Genomic DNA, 18,386 nt, shown 5'->3' with positions numbered 1-18,386 from the left:
AACCGCGTCCCGGTGAACCCAAGGAACGCCCGCGTTCCGCAGAGCCGCGTCGTCGCGGATTCGATCTCCATCACAGCGACGATCGGCGAGGAACCGTTAACTGCGCGATAATCGCGTCGGAACAAGTTTCCCGAAATAGTGCCCGCTAAACGAACGTCCTGCAGGCGGGCGGCCAAAAGCACGACCCCGTTAACCGCGCGGTTTCGGTCATCTTCAGTTCGCCAGCGCGAAACTTCCTGTCTCGCTAGCTCCTCGTTAGACGCACGAGATACACAATCACGCAGCCAGGAGACACAGCCGGCGTTTCCTCTTTTTCTCGCAAGCCCATCGTCATCGACACGCCTTTCAGCTCGGACATGCCGCGACCAGGGAGGGGGTCAATCGCGCTAAAGCCCGCGAGCACGCCGAACGTATACTTTAGTTCATCTAGTTCGGTGCAGTGTTACGATGGGGCATACAACCCGTCTCACCAATTCAGTGCACTGAAAGCTATACGGGTTGTGTCAGCCAATGAGAAACGGGGAGCGGCCGCGCGTCTCAACGAAAGGAGGACGGGTATTCGTCGGTGATGCACCGTTAATCCCCACGTGATCCCCCTGTTCAAACGGAATCCCGCACGGGGGCATTAGCGGCGGACAACGAACGGGCCCGATTTCTTTGTGGCTGCAGACCGCATGCACAATGTTGTTGAGAGAGGATGCCCAACGTACACTAGCCTTTGTGTTCATCCGCGAACATTTATACCGTCGTCTGCTCTCGGTAACAGAACCAGACGTCACTGCGAACTCGTAGAGTATAAAACACACGATTGAAGCGCCACAAAGGCAAAAGCGCGAAGTTTTGCCTGTGTTTACCTCGTTACGTCCCGCCCCGATAAATCACGTCGGCCAAAATGAGGACCTTGAAACGTAGCTAGAAAACATGGGCTGTCCGTGTAGCGTGACGTCCGTAAACGAGCTTACTGCCACGCATATCTCGTCGCTTTCACGGGAAGACGCCATTGACATCAAAGTTTTCCAAAGCGTTGTAAACAAGCATTCGAGGGGGACTCTCGGCACGAAAATACGCGAATATACGAAACGCCAGTGAAGGTGTGCGCGGTCTGTTTCTGCCTGCTTTATCGCAGATTAGACTTACACTTACCACCCCTGATGCGTAACAGCAGTCTCGCTGTTTCCAAATAAGCAGCCTTTCTCGACAACGGCAAGAAAGAAAAATGCGCACATTCACACTGCCCATTATAAAACCACACACCACTAAGAGGGCCAGCAACCGCAGACCAGGGCAAGAAGTTGCTTCGAGGTATAACGATGCACGCATTTATCGAAAGTTACGTATCCGCAGGCTGGAAAAAAAGTACAATCAGAGTGCGCAACCCCACGGGCGACTACGTACTAATGTACTACGTCTTCCAATGCAAATGGCGAAGAAGAACAGTACAAGCAAACAAACAAACAAGTTGCACGCAAGAAGCGCTGCCAAAAAGCGTTTATATACAAGCGGCGACCGAGCTTCGCCGCACCGTGGCAACAACCCGGGAACGTCCACCATCGTTTTCCACGCAGTCTCGCCCCCCCCCCCCTTCCTTACAGTCGTCGATTGTTGGTGCCTGTACTGTGCAACCACGAGACAATGGCGGTGAAGGAGCCCGCCCGTACGCGATGACTGCGAGAAAACGAGAAACCGCGCGCGCTAGCGACGACCAGTCGGAGCGCGCGCCACATGCAGCGCACACGCAACGACGTGATGAGGGGCTTTCGCGTCGCGGAAAGCGGCAGAAACGCATCACACACAAACGGGCACGCGCGCGCGACGCCGCAAACTCGGCCAGTGTGCTCAGTGAGCATCGCGCGTGTTTCTGGGTGAGAGGGAGGTGAAGAAGCAGCTGCGCGACGCGCGCTACAGTATTTCTCTTTTCTCTTTTGCTGATGCAGTTCCCAAATCGGAAACATGGCGGTCGCGTCTAGAAGCGCGGAGTCGCCAGGGGACGTATTCTGAAACGTTCGCCGCCGCGAAAGTTTCGCCGCCGCGAACGTCACATTCGATAAGCCGACCGCCTGCTCACTCGTGACGTCAGCGTGCACTACCAGCGCGCGCTCTCGAACGCTTCACATCGCACGAGAGATCGCGCCCGGCGAGTGTAGAACGGCTCGGGTGTGTTGTAATCGAGTGCAGAGGCCGTCGCTCGGCTCTGGGCACTGGCCACGGTTGCCTCCGGTCGCTTTATGTAAAGGAAATGAGAGAAAAAAAGTGAGAAATGTTATATTTCAATGAATAATCGCCTGGAAACAACACATGCACCACGCCATCAAAAACTCTACTATAAGCTACCACCTAACTACCCTGCTAGACTCCACCAGCAACCGAACGCCAAAAGACGTGTTCGCTTATTCAATATATGTCCGGAGCACCGAATGACACCATGACGTTAAAATGACGTAGACAGGAACTACCAGGTGGCGCAAGTAAATTTCGGTTTTGTCAAAGCAGCCATTCAGCGCGCGCCGCAACGGCGGAGGCGTGGCCAGGGCGAAACTTTCGCGGCGGCGAACGTTTCAGAATACGTCCCCAGCTTACGGACTGTCGACCGCGGTATACAGCGCTGCAGCGGACGCGGTTTTGGGGTCAGCCGGCCGGGCTGCGGGTCTCTCTCTATCTTGGAAGTCCGTGACGCAAGCTGACGCGCGCCAGCGCCTCCCTCGGGAGACGCGCGCTCATGTAGCTCGGATGAACCGAACGTCCGTCGTCGCGCTCGTCGCGCCGACGCGCGTGGAAGCGGACGCGTAGAGCGTCCGAGACGTTGTATACGCCGGTGTTAAATCTTTTGTGAGATCCTCTCCTTGTTTTTTTCCTCGGTAAAAAAACAACGGCGAGCCGCTTGTCAGAAGACGCGTCGCCACTCGGTCCCCGAGCAAGAAGGAAAATTGAGGCAACGGGAAGTCACGTGTGCGAGCCTTCCCAGTTTTCGAGTTTGCCGGTCGGCGTGTGGTGTGGGCGCGTGCTCGGCCAAATGCTGCTGCTGCTGCGCACTGACAGCAGCCTCCAGAAGTGAAGCATTTGAACAGCAAAAGGAAATGACAAAAAAAAAAACGGCGTCGGTCAACGGCGCGGTCTTGCCGCAGAACGTGGACGCTGCATTTCTACACGCCAGTCGCGCAATTACCTAATGACTTCAGCGACTTCGACGCGATTGATCAGGCTGAACGTTATAGAATATCCAACTTCCCCGAAAAAGAAATGCGGAGGGGGGCGAACGAGAGCGAGCTCTTTATTCAAAAGAAGGGAGCTAGGTTTGCCAGCGTAGGAAAATTCGCCCGTATGCTTGTCTGCAAGAGAGGAAAAAAACGCCCCAGAAGAAAGGCGAGCACAAGAAAACCACCAGCGGCAGATAGTATATAGCAAAACACCAAAGCGCTTTGTGTCGCAACTCCTCCAAACTACAATATAATTCACTTTGATTTGCATTTATAGGTTTTCGTGTGACCATGCCGAAAACACGTAACGTTTACTGATGCGTTACAGACGAACACTGCGATATTAGTGAGTGCGTGTGCGTAGAAGCTCCTATTTTACAATGTGACAAATTCCCCCTTAGCCCGTATCTTACGTGTTCCCTTCTGCCACAAGTTCGCTCATAGCGTCTGCTCAAATAGGATGATTACCAACGCACTTCGAGTACGTCATCGACATCTCCCAGCGAATTGCATCGTTTCTAATATTCAATTCAGTAAGAAGCACTAAAAAATGCGGCAGATATAATTTCACGATGAATGTCGACGTTAATGCAATTACCATTATATGCAAATTATCGACATGTCATATTGATAACGCCTAAACGTGTGTACAACCGGGCTGAGGTCATCGCTGAGGACTTCCCGCTTTTAGAGCCGCGACGAAAGGTTGAACTCGTTCAAAAATAACGCGTCGAGATCAAATCTGTCAACACTGTGGGGAAACGGGCCTATACATGTCAAGGGAAGCCGAGACGTACTAAGCGGAGCAGCCGTCTGTCCTCTACGTCGAAGTGCGTATGCACAGTCACGAAGAAAAGCACGCTGGTCCTCTGCAGTGACAAGAATTTGTCGCCGTCGTCTGCCGCGAGCGCTGTTTCCGTCTGCTTCGCGGCTGGTCGCAACACGAAGCAGACGGCGCGATCAGGACAGCTGACAGCGGCGCCAAGCGGGGCCCCGATTGTCATCGGTCCTGCACTACCGCCGGACAAGACGCAATTTTTAGAAAGCGCTTCCGCTATCCACCGCATCCTGCTCACTGTGCACGTTTTCAAAACACTGTCTTCTTTTTCCCTTTGTTCTTTGTCAGGTTTAAATGCGGCGCATGGTGATCGGTCTCGGTGGTTGCTAACCAGGCTCTCCTCATAACGAAAAAAGAAGCGAACAAAGACGAAATGTCTGCCCCGCATTAGCGCCGTGCGAGCCTGCGCGGACGTGTACACGGAAGCTCGAGTCGGAGCGACGAACACAGACATCGCTGTCCGTTAATTGTTTTCCGCTTCAAAGGCAGGCACGTCCAATTCAAATGCAAACAGCTTCCTTTCCCGGAGGTATACACGGACGTGCAGCAAGCGTTTTCCCGCAACGCAAGCGGCCGGGGAACTACCGTGGACCGAACTACAGCGGACGTTTTTCACGAAGGCCGACCAGGGAGATGAGCCGTGCTCTGAACAACGCAACTTTATCTCAGTTTTCACCACATTAACGCAAAGCTAATTGGAAACGTCAGTATCAACTGCATTCGTAGACTGACCCCCTGGAATTGCGAATACAGTCAACGTTACCACGATAAGAAGCTTGCTTATAAGCAATAAAAGTACTTAAAAAATGCGTGGCGTTGCCACTGTATAATATTGCTACCACAGGTGCTCGCGAGGCGTCATAGATTATGCACTATCAGGTCGCGCAACTTAATTGATTAGTGGCAAAACAGGGTTACAGCGCGAGTTGTAAAACAAAGGAAAGCTCAATCTGGTCAACTCTTGCAGGCTTCCGTGTTAATGGAACTTTAGTTCACAAAATACACGAAAAGAGCGAAACGTTCGCAGAACAAGTAGTGTATGAGCGGCGCGATTCGGACGCGAAATTCAACACAAGTTTGGTCTCTATATAGTATACTGCCAAGCTCACAAGCAATCGATGAGTTCGTAATCTGAGTACCATAATTCGACTGCGTTTACTCAACAGCATGAGCGACAACGTCGATGTTTACACTTTCATACATGGTATTCGTTTATAAAAGCAGCATACAATCTCGTTCGAGTCGTATCTATCTAACAAGCACTGCGATCGGGCTAGTTGGTACGGATAACTAACTTCTGGACAGCGCAAGATGGACAACAGACAGAACAAATAGACGAAGAGCAAGTTATATGCACGACGCAAGGAGCTGGAGCTTCTCGCGTTGCCTGAAGTCATACATATAACTTCTTGTTCCCTGTTGTGTTTGTTTGCTTTTGTTTGTGCAAGCGTGTGTTTGTGCTTGCGCGCACAAATACAGTTTTCATTATTATGCTTGCGCACCAATTTCGAAGGCAAGTGTACGCTGTGTTTGGCCGCACTAATAAAATTTAATCCAATTTCACTTCTCGCCGTAGGCAACGCCGAGGGGGGGGGGGATTCTCGATAAACCCCTGCTTGGCTTAACGTTTATGTTCAACGTCCATATCTTAAAGGAACCGATCAAAACACAGACTGTGAAGAAGCACGAAGCAGTTGAGGTCATGAGATAACGAGGGTGGCTTGAAAGGTGTTGATAGTGCGGACGCATGGTGAAATAAGCTAACTTGCTTCAGCACACGCCCGTGTTCGTTATGCTCGTATCCCGACCGAGGCAAATGGGCGAGTTTAACGAAACAATGAGGGCTATGAACGCCGGATTGAAGGCAATAGCAAGTTCGAGCACTAAAGTGCTTCTTCGGTCATTCATCGGTTACCGCTAATGACTTTACCTGAATCGTATACCCTTTCCATGGAAGCTGTTTTACATGGAGGATCGATAGAGTAACGCATAAGCAAGCAGTCTCGATCGCCCAATATCGTACAACTTCCTTCGATAATGATCAGAACAGTGATCAATTTCCTGCATCGCTCCATAAGCTCGGCGAGTAAAAAAAAACGTCATCAGCCAGCAAATGCGAACAATGCTTCTTTGTGAATTGCACGGAAAGGGTTATTCGCATGCGAATAACTCATGCGTCAACCAAAGCTGTTTGCGGCCAACTGCAGGACGATCTGTCACCTCCCCCCCCCCCCCCCCTCCTACCGCTCGTACATATTTCCCCGCATACAAAATGATTAACTCAGACCGAAAAGAACAACAGCGTCAAAAAAAAAATACACACAGCTCGATGTTGCTAAAAAAGGCCAGCGTGCCACTTTTTAAGGTCGCCGCTTTAGACACCACGCGTTTAAAACACCGAGAAGCGACGCCAATTAAGGGACCGTGGTCCAGAGCACCTCGCAGCGGACTCACCGACAACGCCACAGCGCACGTGACCAAAAGTGTCGTCTGCTAAATTTGGCCTAGCCACGCTCCCATTTTTCCAGACGAACGATTAGTCGCGGCTTCGCTGTACCACCGCCGTCAAGGCGTGTGTGTGTGTATTAGGCATACAATACCGACTCGACAAGCTTCGCAACTCTTCTCTCGCCGCAATTTTCGAAAACTGCAGTGGCAGGGCGCTTTGTAGCGCGTGCCACATTATAATGGCCTTGAAGCGCGCGGCATTATTCTACCAGCGGAGCGCTCCAAAACGGAGCCCGCTTCGCGGGAATAAACCGCGTTGTTCGCTGACCCGCGCGCGTGTTGTCCCCCTATCACATATTTTTTTTTTTTTTTTCACTCGGGAAGGTATAATGCGTACGCACCATTTTCGAAAGACGCGCACGCGCTAGGTGTTTCTTTTGTCTTCGGCGACCAAAGCTATGCGATGACACTGAGAAGTCGCACGGACCTCAATCCATGCCAGTGTCGCCCGTCGCGGCGTATGGGTCACGCGACGGCCATTTTGAAAGAGAAAGCAGAGCAGACGACGCGGTATGAACCGCGTCGTCTGAGTGCAGTTACGACAGTGCGTATAATGATTCGTCGTCTTCGCGAGCAAACGCGAAAAACGTGTTTCACAAGAGATACAAAAACGAAAAAGAGGCAGGAAATAAAGCAAACAAAACACCGCAATAGAATTTAAAAAGAAATGATCGCACTGACGCGTTTCATTTGTTCTCTGGTCAACTTACTGAGTCGACCCTGACACAAACATTTAGGCTAAGCTTAACAACGCGGTATACATTATCGCCAAGGTAGTTTTTTATTTCTTTTTTTTTTCTTTGCGCGCGCTCGGCAACACACGATGACTGTGCAACCACGATTTCGTTTTGTTTTTGTTTTCTGTTGTTGGTTCGCTGCATGAAAGTTCGTTTCAACACGGATTGCAAACAGAACACGAACCGTGGCGAGGGGGGGGGATGAAAATGGCTGCGGAGGATAGACGGAACAGAAGTTTCAGCTCGCATTTAAAGGAAGATGCGCTTGCGAAAGCACCGCTGTTCCAGCCCGCAGACTCGTATAAACGTTCGCCAGACGGCAGAAAAGGCGCGCAAGTTTTTTCTGCTATATAGCCAGGCACGTGCAATAGTCTCGCAATTAGTTTCTCTCGTAGACATGAGGGGCGGCAATCTTCGGTGTTCACCAGAGTAAAGTATATAGGCTCCGGGAGCCAATACAGTACTGCAGTGCTCGTTCTCTCATCACTGCTCGCTGACATAGCAGAAGAGGAAGCGGGTGCAAACGTGTTTATTGAGAGCAAAATAAACAAACAAAAAATAATTAATATAAGGTCGGGAGTACACGGGAAGAACGTTGCAAGGCACAGTGTCCACGTCCGCATCTCTGGCTTGGATCGGGGCCCATTGAGGTGCGGTACAGTCAGATGCGGGCATTAAGCCCTGCCATGTGAACAGAATTCAGGGCAGATTTGAAAAAAAAAAAAAGCATTCTCACTGTGGTCATTCGACCGCAGCGGGAGTATCGATCCACTTGTTTAGCGAGCCGTCTTTCCAACAGCTATGGTGTTCTAGATTCCCTGAGCACCGTGCCGCTTTTCAAACCACGCAACGCGCCAAGAAATTTCGTAGGACACTGTATTGGCTTAATGCTTTCGCAGGCGGCACATTGTGGAACTAACAATAAAGACGAGGTCCGCGACGCCAAAAAACATCGTTCAAGGTATACCTCTTTCGCCAGCATAAAGCATCTACTGATTTCTACTGACATTGCTAGTAAAAATTCGGCAGAACCCATCTCATCAACTGCTGTCGACGGCAATGCGCTAAGCACTGAATACATGTAACCACACAGCGTACATTGCCACAGTCTAAACGAGTCACGTACGAGGCGTGTACATGGTAGCGTGAATTTTCTTTCACGATGCCCTCAGAACATTTCGCGCCATCTGGCGACGCCGCCACGAATCATGTGGTGGTATCTGAAATGAATGGCATGCACCGGTGAGTGCGAACGTTGAGAATTATTCCCTCGCTTGCCGCACACTATGTGGCACATACTCGCTGACCCAAGTTTGCGAGACGTTCCCTGATGCCCAGTGCATTCACGGCGCAGCTCGCTCAAGCGCTGGCATGGGAGAAATTCATTTAAAAGCGGCACCTACCTACTGCATTTGCAGCACAACTGGTAATCCGTCGGGCTGCTATCATTGAGGAACATTTGCTACGCGGGTTCGATTCGGCTCAGCATCGGAGAAATTTAAATGGACGGGCAACCAATTTTTACGGTATACGCGTTTTTTTTTGTGCAACGGAAAGCTTTCTGGTCAGATGGCCCAATCATACACCGGTAACGCGGAAAACGACGTGAAATGTTTTATCAGAATTTTCAAATCTGCACTGAGGATGTAGGCGCGCTCAAGAAACATACTGGAAACAGTGATAGGCGAGCGCGATGTCGATTAAACGCCGGCAATGCAGACCACAAGTGCGGCTCTAGCAGTGAGGAAGCGATATATTGTTTATCAAGACGACGTTCCTGGCGTTTACGTTTTACAAAGCGTTTAATTATTTTGCAGTGGTAGGCGACGTCCGATTCTTCGCCCCAGCGAGGCTGGCTCCAAGTAACACAAACCGATCTCGAAGGCCATGCTTTTACTGGCTGCATGCGCCAGTATTTTTTTTTTCTTTTTTGAGCAAAGCCAAGTTGTAGGATAAGCCAGTAGTGCTACTAATACAGTGTTGGCACTGTTACGTGCGACCGACGGGGCTGGCGATCTTCGGGGAAGCGACCGTCGGAAAGGCGTCGGCATGTCTGCGGCGGCGACTCGCTTTGTAAGGACGACAATGCGCCACGTCCCCAACGGAATGGCTCCGGGATGTCTAGACGCAGTCGGCGGACTAAGTATTGTTAGTGGATACACCGTCACGGTTTGTTTGCAGCGGGGGAACTCCGGGAAGAAGAGGTTTCGCGGCGCCGTCTCACGGACCTTAGATGTCGTCAGTTAATGAACAGACGCGGCGGCCACTGTCTGTGGGGAAAACACTGGGATCAAGAGGCGCCTGCTCAGGTCAAGACCCGTGTCTGCGAAAACCCTCTCACCTTGGTGTGGTCAGTGCAACCTGTGCGGAAGTGAGTGCGTAACCCCCCCCCCCCCCTCAAAGGCGGGTTGGCTACGATGACTTTGGACGCTCCGAATTGGTCGAAGGTCGAACGGCCGTTTTCCCTCACCTAGGGATCTATGTAGGACAGAGTCTTTATAAGCAGCTGCTGCGCGGCTGCTGGGTGTGCATTCCTCTTTCAGCCATGCTAGACTGATGAACTATAACGTTCTCATGTTGATACTGTAAATAAATCCCATTTTCCTAGTTCTCGTTGAGAACAAGTCCCTCCTTTCAACAACGTCTTCAGCATGGATGAGTTGGACGACGGCATGGGCCAGCTACCATCTATTTCATGCCCGACCCCAATCATCACAGCACCCATTCACGGCACAATTCGCTGATTGTATTCTGCTACTCACAGAGACCATATAATTCGGAATACTCGGGGTGCTCACCTCTAGCATTGAGCAGTTCTGGCCGCACTGCTACTCCATTAGTTATGGCGAAGGCAGCGTCGTTCGTAAAGGCCGATCCACACGACGGACCAAATCTGCGGGCCGATCGGTCACGTGATGCGACGTCACGGTCCGCCACGGTCCGGTCCGGCGCAGAGCACATCCACACGGCGGACCGCCATAGCAGACAGCAGAGCAGACCAACCAACTACACTCTACACATTCCGGCTCGAGTCTCACAGAGGCGGAAACTGCTCAACGAGGAATACAAGATGAATAACCTCCTCGTCACTCGAAGAGGACATGGTGTTTAAAAAATATATCTGCTGCACGCACGTGCAGGCGGAACGGCGGACACGAAACGACTGGCTTTTGCTGAGCCGAAAGCTAGACTGGATTTGGCTGAAGACCCTCTGTTGCCGGACAACATTCGTTGGCTGCGCCAAAATCTCTGCGGTTTGCATGCGATCCGCCGCCAAAATTGAAGCGGGAAAAGCCTCGGCGATTTGTTGGACCGCGAGGGCCGCGGTCTTGCGCGGGCCAACGGTGGTCCGCACGGACTGGTGACGTCCTATCACGTGATGCGCGGACCGCGGTCCAAAAGAGCAGTTTGGTTCGTCGTGTGCATCGGCCTCAACGAGCGACGTTCGTCCCCCCCCCCCCCCCAAAAAAAAAAGTCGGAATGCCATATCAGTACTCCTTTAATGTAGGTGTTTTCTGCTCTGTTAAGCAGTCACAATGCTTCCCCCCAGCTGACACAAGGACCACAGTCAAAAGACAAAGGATAACAAAAAAGTAAAAAAAGCAACCAAAGAAAACACGCAAATAAAAGATCGCCCGCCGAGGGACCCTGCTTCTCACGCAAATCGAAGCAACCTACATAGTCTCTAGAGGTCCAGGGACACTTAAGCCATTCTCAGCTTATCCGTGCGTTGAAAGCTCATGGAAATCAAGACGATCTATACAAGCGACAGGCGAAGCGTAGAAGGAGACAGTATATATACCGTGCAGCGGCAGCAGTTTCTCACGGAGAAGGTCACACTAATTATTCGCACGCATCTGCGTAAATTAGTAAACTGGAAATAGTAGGAAAAAAACCAGAGCGGCCTAACCCGCAAAGCGTTTCGCTTGCAAGATATATTTGACATTGGCCTGCGCGTTTGCTGTAAAAACTGTTCAGCACCGGTTCTTACACGGATCGTTCTTCCACACAAAACGGCTTTAAAGAATCCAAACTTTGGGCCGCAGTGACCGACTGAGTAAAGGTTACATTTCGCATCCACCGATGCGGCCACTTCAACCCGAAATGAAACCCGTGACATACACTCTTACACTCTACAAATAATTGCACCCTTTGGGGTGTATATTTGCCACGCAACGATAATCGTCATCTGTCTTTGAACAAATGTACACCCTTTGGGGTGTATATCTGCCACGCAACGATAATCGTCATCTGTCTTGCCCGCATTTCCTTTCTTTAACGTTGCGAGCCCGGTACTTCCAAGTCACGAACGGCATGCGCGTTATCAACGTGACAGATCATTCTCGACAGGAAAGTAACGAGCGCAGCGTTTTCAAGAAAGGAAATGCAAGCAAGACGGATGACGATTATTGTCTCGTGGCAAATATACACCCCAAAGGGTGTACGTTTGTTTAAGAGTGTAATATAACACATCCGCGTTGCATACATCACGAAATAAAACTCCACTGTTTTAACCCTCGACCTCCATTCTGCTGAACAGCGCATGACGTACTCACTCAGTCAACCCGGCCAACGTGTTGAGCTATACGGCGCAAATATATTCACAGAACCCCCATATCGCATCAGTCGCCGTAAAAATTCGTCAATAAGATTAAGTCTCGCGTCGTGAAGTCTATGGCGTAAGCGTGACAACGGCGCTGCCGGTGAACCAATTAGCCCGCTATTAGACCTCGAAGAAAAAGAAGCACGCGCTTAAGGCGAAGGGACGTTATAATATATGTATACGCGCGCCTAAGCACACCGGCAATAACGCGCACGCTAGCGACATAAGGAAAGCGGCCTGTTGCGTTTCGCCTGCGACACGTGGTTTTGCCGGCGCGACGGCGGCGGGGCGGCGGACATTTTGGCCCGATCGTCGTCACCGCAACACTCATCGCCAGGTGTTTCCAGGCGCGTCTGCGGCGATGCGACCGCCTAGGGATTTCGTTCCAGTCATTGTGCCCGAAACAGGCGATGCCAAAGCAGGGATCTCATTCCAGTTATTGGGCCCGAAACAGGCGATGCCAAAGCAGGGATCTCGTTCCAGTCATTGTGCCCGAAACAGGCGATGCCAAAGCAGGGACCATCTTCTCGTTACAGTCATTGTGTCCGACCGGCAGCGCCACGACAGTGTGCTGCGCAGCGCCACGACCAGGTGCTACGAGATCGTGCGCAGCGCCACGACATGGTGCTACGGCATCGCTACGACAGTGTGCGTCACCATTAGCCCATTGTACATTCACGTGCTCGTCTTTTGAGGGGTTCCTTCTTGCCCTCAACTGCGAGAGTATAAAAACAGCTGCCCCCGGACGCCAGAGGAGGGCTCCGATTTCTTCAGTTGAGTGAAGTGCTCTCCCGTCTCTCTACTTCGGTCAAACCTGACCGCCAACTCTTTGCGATGTTAAAATAAACAAGTTGTTTCGTTGTTACCTGTCGACTCATGCTTTGCCGGGACCTTCAGATGCTTGCAGTTGTACCCCAGGCCGCCAGGCCAACGCTACCCTTGGGGCTTGCGACCCAGGTACAACCACGGGCGTCAGCGCCGAGTTCCCAACAGATCGTACCAGCAGTCAGATTCAAACCTCTGGTTGCCAGCGGTGAGATCGCCTACGACTTCAAACAACTGTCTGCCAGCGGCGAGATCGCGACAACGGAGGCCAGCAGCAAAGAGATGCAGTTGACTGTATGCTGAGCAGCTCAACGACGATCCGGGAGCAGTGCAACGAGCCCTGTGTGACGACTGGTTGCCTGCAGCGGAACGACTGCGCGGAATTCCTGCCTGCGAGGTTTGGTGAGTGCGGGACTTTCTTCTACTGAGCTTTGCCAGGCTTTTTGTTAGTGTTAGAAACAGAGCTGGTAATTGTGGTTGTCGTTGCTGCCGGGTTAGTTGCGGCAAGACAATAGTAAGCAGTAGAGAAAGCAGCATTCAGAGCAGCCATGGATTTGAAGTCGTTGCGCAAACCGAAATTGTTGGAGCTTGCAAGAGAGTTGGGTCTGGATGTCTCAGACAAACTAAGAAAACCGGAACTGATAACGGCTATTCTTGAGTTAGAGGCTGAGGATGACGAGCTGTCGGAATGCCTTGAGACTATTGAGGAGAGGTCAAAAAGACAGGAGCGCGAACTTAAAGAGCAGAAAGAAAAAGAAGAGCGCGAACACGCTTTGGAAATGAAGCGTCTCGAGGTAGAGATGGAACGCGCTCGTAATGGAAGTCAGGCACACGGTGCAGGAGAACGCGTATTGTTCAAAATGACTGACCTGATGCGGCCGTTTAAGCTTGGAGAGGACATTGGTTTGTTCCTGGTTAACTTTGAGCGAACGTGCGAGAAGCAGGGGTTCTCTCGGGAAACGTGACCACGATAAAGTTCTGCAGTGTTTCGGGCTAGAACAGTTTTATAGTCGGTTACCGGAGAACGTGCGATACTGGGTCTTGGATAGGCCAGACGTGAGTACGGTGGCTAGAGCCGCTGAGCTAGCCGAGGAGTTTGTGACGCGTCGAGCTCGCGGAGCTAAGGACGGTCAAAAGGGTGAATTTGGCTCCAAGTCTGAGAGGCCAAGGTTCACGCCCATGAGATTTAAGGGGGACACGCGTAGTGAGGATGCGAGTGAAAGCAATCCGACCAAACGTAAAGAGACGGCAGCCGAAGCCGAACGCAGAAAGCGGTTCGAGATGAGGCGAGCGGGCGGTTGTTATACGTGCCAGAAGCCGGGTCACTTTTCGGCGCAGTGTCCGGAAACAACACCAAAAGTTGTGTTTTTTTCAATAGGCAGCACTGACGAGAACATGAAGCTTCTTGAGCCTTACATGCGAGACCTCCTCGTAAACGGGAAAGAGTGCCGAGTGCTTCGCGATTCCGCAGCTACGATGGATGTAGTTCACCCGTCTTACGTAGAACCCCATATGTTCACGGGCGAGTGCGCGTGGATCAAGCAAGCCGTGGAAGCTCATAGCGTGTGTCTGCCGGTAGCAAAAGTGCTTATTGAAGGACCTTTCGGAGCGCTTGAGACGGAGGCGGCAGTGTCATCTATGCTGCCACCCCAGTACCCGTACCTATTTTCAAACAGGTCCGATCACCTCCTGCGCGAGAAGGGGCTTTTGTTTGGTGAAGCTAGTGTTCAGGCCTTAACCAGATCGAAGGTTCGGGAGCTCGCTGCAAAGGCGGTAGTTGCGGGGCCGACGTTATCAAACAACGAAAAAGGGTCAGAGGCGCAGCAAGCTGATATTCAGAGCACGCCCGAACTGAATAAACTTGAGTCTGTAACGTTAAAGGCGCCAGATACTGGAGAGGAAAATCCCGACGCGGGAAAGTTAGAAGAGCTATCTACTGATTTGCTCATCGCGCCTACGTCAGACGGACTTGATAGGTTGCTAAAAGTCAGCCGGACGGCTTTGATAGCCGAGCAAAAAAAGGATGGCAGCCTGGAAAACGTGCGCTGCAATGTCAAAGAAGGTATCGCCAGGAAAACTGCGCGTTTTGTGGAAAGAGGTGGAGTCCTGTACCGGAAGTATCTAGACCGCCGAGGAGTGGAGTTCGATCAGCTGGTCGTGCCTCAATGCTATCGTCAGGATCTGTTGCGCTTGTCACATGGGGGTTCGTGGTCCGGACACCTAGGAGTTAAGAAAACTAAGGACCGTCTCTTGCAAGAGTACTATTGGCCAGGGTGTTTTCGGGACGCAGACCATTTCGTGAGGACATGTGACACTTGTCAGCGGGTGGGCAAACCAGGGGACAAATCGAGGGCGCCGTTGAAATTGGTACCTATCATTACGGAGCCTTTTAGACGGCTCGTTATTGATACAGTGGGACCTCTGCCGGTAACAGCCACGGGGTACAGACACATTTTGACTGTGATCTGCCCAGCGACAAAGTTCCCTGAAGCAGTGCCGCTTAAAGAACTCAGTTCAGTTGAGATAGTTAATGCACTACTGTCCATATTTGCGCGAGTTGGTTTTCCTGCAGAAATTCAATCAGATCAGGGCACAGTGTTTACTAGCGCTTTGACGACAACTTTTCTCGAAAGGTGTGGGGTAAAGCTGCTACACAGCTCAGTGTACCACCCACAGTCGAATTCCGTTGAGAAGCTCCACTCCGTCATGAAGCGCGTGTTGAGAGCCTTGTGTTTTGAACATCAAACTGACTGGGAGCTGTGTCTGCCTGGGGTGATGTTTGCTTTAAGGACCGCGCCGCATGCGGCTACGGGGTTTTCGCCAGCTGAACTGGTGTACGGTCGCTCGCTTCGATCTCCGCTTCGCATGCTTCGAGAATCATGGGAAGGTAGGGGCGACGACCCAGTCGTGGTGGAGTACGTGCTTAAGCTCCTCGAACGCTTAAGAAGGGCACAGGAGTTGTCAGGTGAAGCAATGACGAAGGCCCAGCAGAGGGCCAAGGTTTATTATGATCGGACAGCCAGGGCCCGTCGTTTTGAGGTTGGCGATGAGGTCATGATATTGCGCACATCGCTAAACAACAAACTAGACGTGCAGTGGGAGGGCCCAGCACGAATTGTTCAGAAACTGTCGGACGTTAACTACGTGGTAAGTCTGCCAGGAAAGCGGAAAGCACAGCAAGTTTACCACTGTAATCTGCTCAAACCTTATAGACAAAGGGAAGCAGTGGTGTGCATGATGGTAAACGTTCCTGAAGAGCTTCCGGTCGAGCTTCCGGGACTAGGCTCAGTGACGAACAGGGAAGACACCGGTCAAGTCATTAGTGACCTTATCAGTAAAGCACCGCTGTCGCCTGAGCAGAAAACCGAACTACACCAGCTATTACAAGAGTTTCAAGGTCTGTTCTCTGAGAGGCCTGGTAGGACTTCTGTACTTACTCATGATATAGAACTTACCTCCACAGAGCCAGTACGATCCAAGGCGTATCGGGTGTCACCCCGCCAGAGCGATATTATGGAGGCTGAGGTAAAGAAAATGCTACAGCTCGGTGTTATTGAGGCAGGTGAGAGTGATTATACCTCCCCTTTGATTTTAGTTGAGGTACCGGGCAAGGAACCTCGTCCTTGCGTCGACTACCGCAGGCTTAATTCCATCACTAAGGATCAAATTTATCCGATCCCTAACATCGAGGAGCGCCTTGAGAAAGTTAGTAGCGCTCAGTTTATTTCCACCCTAGATCTTGTCAGGGGTTATTGGCAGGTTCCACTTACAGAAGAGGCTAGTAGGTATGCGGCGTTCATTTCACCAATGGGAACATTCCGTCCTAAAGTGTTGAGTTTTGGTTTGAAGAACGCGCCATACTGTTTTTCAAGTCTCATGGATAAAGTGTTGCGGGGACAGCAAGAATTCGCTTTACCGTATCTAGACGACGTAGCGATATTCTCCGCATCCTGGTCTGAGCATATGACACACTTGCGGGCAGTGCTAACCCGCCTGCGCGAAGCAGGCTTGACAGTCAAGGCTCCTAAGTGCCAGTTAGCACAGGCCGAGGTTGTCTACCTCGGTCACGTGATTGGTCAGGGTCGTCGCCGCCCCTCTGAAATAAAAGTGGCCGCTGTGCGAGACTTTCCGCAACCGCGCACAAAGACCGATATTCGGTCGTTCTTAGGTGTCGCCGGCTACTATCAGAGGTACATCCCTAGGTACTCTGATATCGCGGCTCCCCTGACGGATGCTCTAAGAAAGACAGAGCCTCAAACAGTCGTCTGGGACGAGACAAAGGAAAGAGCTTTTAGCGCCCTAAAGAGTGCCCTAACAAGCCAGCCTGTGCTACGATCGCCAGACTATACAAAAGGGTTCATTGTTCAGTGCGATGCTAGTGAGCGAGGCATGGGCGTTGTACTGTGCCAACGGGAAAATGGAGAAGTAGAACACCCCGTCCTGTATGCTAGTCGTAAGCTGACCAGTCGTGAGCAGGCGTATAGCGCCACCGAGAAAGAGTGTGCATGTCTCGTGTGGGCCGTTCAGAAATTGTCATGCTATCTAGCCGGCTCGAGGTTTATCATTGAGACAGATCACTGCCCTCTCCAATGGCTGCAGACCATCTCTCCCAAAAATGGCCGCCTCCTGCGCTGGAGCCTCGCTTTACAACAATATTCCTTTGAGGTGCGTTACAAAAAGGGGAGTCTCAACGGTAACGCCGATGGCTTAAGTCGAAGCCCCTAACGTAGGAATCAGCCTCAAAATTGTTTGTTACTGATGTTTTTCTTCCTGAGGCAGGATTTTTTTTAACATATTGCTTTTGTTTAGTGTTTCAAAGTGATGATATGCTTTCTAGTGCAATTTTTCAATTTGTGGACGCGTTCTGAGTGATGCTAGACTACTGTAAGGAACTAGGCAGTGGTATAAAAAGGGGAAAGAGCCTGGCAGGGCTTAGTGAGGGTTGTGCCGTGCTTGCTGACTGAGCGGTTGAGTTTTCAGCGTAGTTCTAACGCTTGCCGGGAACGAGAACAAAAATGTGAACTCTCCCGAAGTCACTTTGCAGTGTCCCGTGCGAACCTGAACGAGAGAACGAGGCCTTCTCTGTGCGCTGCGCTCAAGAAACGTCAAGGGACGCCCGACTTCGGTTATGCGCATCATCGAGCGACATCCCTCCGGACAGCGGATGCAGTCCCCTGTCCATCGGGATCTCCTTTCCCCGGCGGGGCGGTCTGTTGCGTTTCGCCTGCGACACGTGGTTTTGCCGGCGCGACGGCGGCGGGGCGGCGGACATTTTGGCCCGATCGTCGTCACCGCAACACTCATCGCCAGGTGTTTCCAGGCGCGTCTGCGGCGATGCGACCGCCTAGGGATTTCGTTCCAGTCATTGTGCCCGAAACAGGCGATGCCAAAGCAGGGATCTCATTCCAGTTATTGGGCCCGAAACAGGCGATGCCAAAGCAGGGATCTCGTTCCAGTCATTGTGCCCGAAACAGGCGATGCCAAAGCAGGGACCATCTTCTCGTTACAGTCATTGTGTCCGACCGGCAGCGCCACGACAGTGTGCTGCGCAGCGCCACGACCAGGTGCTACGAGATCGTGCGCAGCGCCACGACATGGTGCTACGGCATCGCTACGACAGTGTGCGTCACCATTAGCCCATTGTACATTCACGTGCTCGTCTTTTGAGGGGTTCCTTCTTG

The 18,386-nt window shown here is 51.6% G+C and overlaps 1 protein-coding gene across 2 annotated transcripts in view; it reads right to left on the bottom strand.

The window, feature by feature from the left end:
- Nucleotides 1-18,386, bottom strand: part of Bili (FERM domain-containing protein 8 Bili) — a 119,775-nt gene that overhangs the window by 82,425 nt on the left and 18,964 nt on the right. The gene's annotated exons all lie outside the window — the stretch shown is intronic.

The sequence above is a fragment of the Dermacentor variabilis genome, chromosome 7 (assembly GCF_050947875.1).
Source record: "Dermacentor variabilis isolate Ectoservices chromosome 7, ASM5094787v1, whole genome shotgun sequence".
Lineage (NCBI taxonomy): Eukaryota > Metazoa > Arthropoda > Arachnida > Ixodida > Ixodidae > Dermacentor > Dermacentor variabilis.
Note: the sequence above shows the minus strand (reverse complement) of the source record. Positions and strands in the feature narration are given on the sequence as shown.